Source organism: Lactuca virosa, chromosome 1, assembly GCF_052849685.1.
Source record: "Lactuca virosa cultivar CGN04683 chromosome 1, Lactuca_virosa_CGN04683_v6, whole genome shotgun sequence".
Taxonomy (NCBI): domain Eukaryota; kingdom Viridiplantae; phylum Streptophyta; class Magnoliopsida; order Asterales; family Asteraceae; genus Lactuca; species Lactuca virosa.
Window position 1 is genome coordinate 167,140,864 of NC_136426.1, and position 5,046 is coordinate 167,145,909.

The window sequence follows — 5,046 nt, forward strand, 5'->3', positions numbered from 1 at the left end:
TGGTGGTTGTGGTGATGTTTGGTGTTAGTTGTGGATGGTGGTGGTGGTAGGCGGTGGGTAGTAATGATGGTAAGTGGTGATGATGTGGGTAGGTTGTGGTTGGTGGTGGAGATGGTGGTGGCGGGTGGTGGTGTTGGGTGATGGTGATAGGTGGGTGAGTGGTGGTTAGTGGGTTGTGGTGGTAATGATGGTGGGGGTTATGGTGACGGATAGTAGTGATGGGTGCTGGTAGTGGGTGGTGGTTGGTGGGTGGTAGCGAATGATGGTTTTAGTAGGTGATGGGTGGTCGTGGTGGTGGTGGCGAGTGGTGGTGGTGGCGAGTGGTGGGGATGGATAGTGGTGGGTGAGTGGGTGGTGGTTGGTGGTGGGGGTGGGGGTGGTGGTGATGGTGTATGGTGGTTTTGGTGGGTGATAGGTGGGGTGGGTGATTGTGAATGGTGGTGGTCGGTGGTGGTCTTGGTGGGTGGTGGGTGGTGGAGGCGGTACTGGAGGTGGATGGTGGTGATGGGTAGTGGGTAATGGTCATAACGGTGGGTGGTGGTTGGGTGGTAGTGATGGGTGGTGGTTATGGGTGGGTGGTAGTTATGGTGGGTGGTGGGGTGGTAGTTGCGGGTGGTGGTGATGGTAATGGATGGTGGTTTTTGTGAGTGGTGGGTGGCGGTGATAGTCGCGGGTGATGGTAGCCGGTGGTGGTGGGGGTGATAGGTGGTAATGATGGGTGGTGGAGGCGGGTGGTGATAGTGGGTGGTGGTTGGTAGTAGTGGCAAGTGGTGGTCATAATGATGGGTGATGGTGATGGGTGGTGGTTGTGGTGGGTGGTGGGGGTGGTGGTGACGGTGGTGGGTGGGTGGTGGTTTTGGTGGGTGGTGGTCGTGGTTGGCGGTGGAGGGTGGTGGTGGGTGGTGGTTTTCATGGGTGGTGAGTGGGGGTCGTGGTAATGGGTGGCGGTGATGGGTGGTGGTGGTGGGTGGTGGTATTGTTTGGGTGGTGGGTGGTGTTGGTTAGTGGGTTTTTTTAACCCTTTACTTATTTTTGATTTATATTAATAATATTTGATGATCTTAATTTTCAAAAATTGTGTGGTTCAAATTTGTTCTCAAATGTTCTCGCGATAAAAAATGTTCTCGATTGAACGCTCCCATATATATATATATATATATATATATATATATATATATATATATATATATATATATATATATATATATATATATATATATATATATATATATATATATATATATAGGTAAAGGTTCAAATGAGAATAAAAAAAATATTAGGAACCTAAGAACAACTTATATTTAGGTTATCACTAATGTATTTTCGTATTTGTTTTGATTTTTTTTTCATTTTTGATAAATTGCCAAAAGGAAAAGGGACATTGTTTGATCAGATGTTTCATTTCACCATAATTCAGAAACACTTTTCATATTTCCCTTCTTCCTTCCTTCTTCCTTCCTCCGGTGACTCCAACCACCGACGCCCCTACCACCAGCAAACAACGTTACTCCAGCGACTTTCCACCACCAGCACCACCTCCTCTGTTCACTACGGCTACCGTCTCCTCCGTTCACTTCTGCTACCGTCATCTCCGATCTCCGATGAACCACCAGATCTGCATCAGATCTGACTTGATTTACATCAGATTTCATTAGATCTACAAGGAATCTCACCGGATCTACATCAGATCGTGATCTCGAAACCGCCATCACGAATCAGATCTAGATCTAGAAATCACCACCACTAAAAACGACGACTGATGCCTCCGGGGAACTGAACCAACCACCGTCGGCCCACCGTCACCACTTCTCTCCTTCGTTGCCTTCTCTGGCGACATCACTTTTTTAAATGAAGCACCTGCAAAGTGTTCCTTCCACTACCTCCCGTTCCAAAACCTTAGGCGAAACCCTAGACATGAAACTCCATCAACGAGGCTCTTAGATCTGAAGTGGTATAGTCCATATCTATGATCTCCGGTGACAAATAATAATTTTCTACTTTAGATCTTTGATTTACACCTCCAGATTTACGAGCTCTGACGATATTGCCAGACCAGATCATAGAGCGCCGCTAACCGCCACCGTCGCTGCTGCCTTGCGCTCCAATGAAATACCGACAACTCGTCTCCATCTCTCTCTCTGATCTCCAGTAAAACACCACCATATATGCATCAGGTATGTTAACTTTTTCTTTGATTGTTTTCTCTTCTATTAAGTTGTGAATTTAATGTTTAAATCTCTTATTTATTTGTTTACTTTTCTTAATAAGGTTGTGAATTCATACTTTAGCAAAATATAGGACAAGATATGTAAAAAATGAAAAACAAATAAAAAAAGCATCCGAGACATTTTTTCACATCTCTGAAGCCACTTTGCTTCTTAGTCTGTGCAGAGTCTGTACAAAAAAATTCAATCTAGAAAAATGAAATATAGAATATCAATTCAATTTTTCCTTGATAAGGTTATAAAGTGTAAAGAAAAAGAACTAAAGTGTAAAGCAAAAGAAGAGAAAACCTCTTCCCAATACATCAACACTTGTTTTTGTACTTTATTTTCAATTAAAATTTCTTCAATAAGAAATTTTAATTTTAAGCTGTGAATACATAAGTATTTGTTTTCTACTTGCATCTGTTGTAGATCTCTATGATATAGTTTTTTTTTTGTTTGTTTTTTCTGTTAAAATGTGCATTTGATGTTTTAATCTCACATTTGTCATATAATTTTGTTAATCTTAGTTTTAACTGCTATTAAGTTGTGAATGTATATTTTTTTTGAATTAAACTTTGAATTCATTATACTAGTTTGTGAATTTTCTATATTAAATTGTGTATTAATTGTAATAAGTGTTTTAAGTTGATAATATGGATGTGAATACTACTTTTTGTGTATTAAAATGTGAATTTAGTGTACTAAGTTGTGATTTTTTTGTTTTAAACTGTGAATTGATTGCATTAAGCTTTGAATTTCTTTTTAAACTACGAATTGACTGCATTAGGTTGTGAATTTTCTGTTTGAATTGTAAATTGACTAGACTAAGTTGTTAATATGTGTATAAAACTATGAAGTTACTTGTATTAAGCTATGAATTTTGTGTAAAAACTTTGAATTGACTATATAAAGAGTGTTAAGTTGAAAATATGGTTGTGGATGCATACTTTTTGTGTATTAAACTTTGAATTTGGTGTACTAAATTGTGATTTTTGTGTTTTAAACTATGAACTGACTGCATTAAACTGTGAATTTTCTTCTTAGACTACAAATTGACTATATTAAGCTGTGAATTTTGTGTATTAAGTTATGAATTGATTGTATTAAGCTGTGAATTAATTGACATTAAGTTGTGATTATTTTATAATTTTTTTGTTTGCTTTTGAAATAATGTAAATTTTATTCACAGTTTAATATATTAAATTCACAATTTAAAATATATATATAAATTTTTTTGTTAATTTTCTTCTGAATATATTTATTTTTTGTGTTGTACAAGTATGTAAGAATACATTAGTTTTAATAATAGTTTTGTATTAAATTCAAAATGAGTGAAATAAATGGTTTTATTAGACTGTGAATGTAGTATTTATGTTATTAATGCATGATTTATTTACAGATATGTATTAAGCTATGAATGAATTGACATTAACTTGTGATTATTTTATAATTTTTTTGTTTGCTTTTGAAATAATGTAAATTTTATTCATGACTTAATATATTAAATTCACAATTTAAAATATGAATGATTTATTTATAATTTTTTTTGTTAATTTTCTTTTGAATATATTTATTTTTTGTGTTGTATAAGTATGTAAGAATACATTAGTTTTAATAATAGTTTTGCATTAAAATTAAAACGGGTGAAATAAATGGTTTTATTAGACTGTGAATGTAGTATTTAAGTTATTAATGCATGACTTTATTTACAGATCTGATTTAGAAAAAAATGAAGGTTGCAATGCTAGTACAGGTGGTTGGTGGCAGCGTGTGGTGGTGGTAGTAGTAGAGTTTGAATTTTTGATTTCTTTTAGTTTGTGAATTATTGTAAAGAGGTTTGTATTACGTTGTGAATTTTGTGAACTAAACTATAAATGGACTGTATAAACTTGTAATTTATATAAGTTTCGTGTTAAAATATGAGAGCATATTAGAATGAAAATATTATACTGCAAAAATTACAATTTTGCCCTTTTTGTATCAAAAAGAGAAAAAAAAAGGATTTTCACATGTTTAATAAGAATATCATGTAAATATTTACTAACTAATGGGGGTTCTTAGGGTTCTTAATCTTTTGTGGTTCTCATTTGACCCACTCCCTATATATATATATATATATATATATATATATATATATATATATATATATATATATATATATATATATATATATATATATATATATATATATATATATATATATATAGGGTTAGGTTAATGTGTTTCTTACATTTACTGTGTGCTAAAATGCACCAATACGAATTTAGTAAAATTAAATAATTATTTAATTAAGTAAAGATAGATATTAAATGATTTCCATAATTATATGTATATATTAAATGATATCCATAATTATAATTCTCTATTTATGGAAACTAATTAAATTCGACATTAATGTCAGCAATAATATTCTTTCAGAATAAATTTGTATTTAGGTTTTTATGTATGGACGTGTTTTGTTTCAGGACACACTCACTTAAAATATAATAGAGTTGCATGTAATATGAAGAACGATAGTGTATTCCACTAGAATACACTCTCATTCTGCTAGAATACAATTTCATTCTACTTGATACGAATTCATTCTGAAAGAATATTATTGGTGACATTAATGACGAATTTAATTAGTTTTCATAAAAAAAGAATTATAATTATAGATTTCATTTAATATACATATAATTATGGAAATCATTTAATATCTATCTTTATTTGATTAAATAATAATTTAATTTTTGCTAAATTCTTTTTGGTACATTCTAGCACAAAATAGATGTGAGAAACATTTGAACCTATATATATATATATATATATATATATATATATATATATATATATATAT

At 33.0% G+C, this 5,046-nt stretch overlaps 1 long non-coding RNA gene across 1 annotated transcript; it reads left to right on the forward strand.

Moving 5' to 3' along the window:
• Positions 1 to 1,253: 1,253 nt before the first annotated feature.
• Positions 1,254 to 4,127, forward strand: LOC145107315 (uncharacterized). The gene is made up of 2 exons (XR_013707818.1): positions 1,254 to 2,174; positions 3,920 to 4,127. It is a non-coding gene; the product is annotated as an uncharacterized LOC145107315 (long non-coding RNA).
• The last annotated feature ends 919 nt before the right edge of the window (positions 4,128 to 5,046 follow it).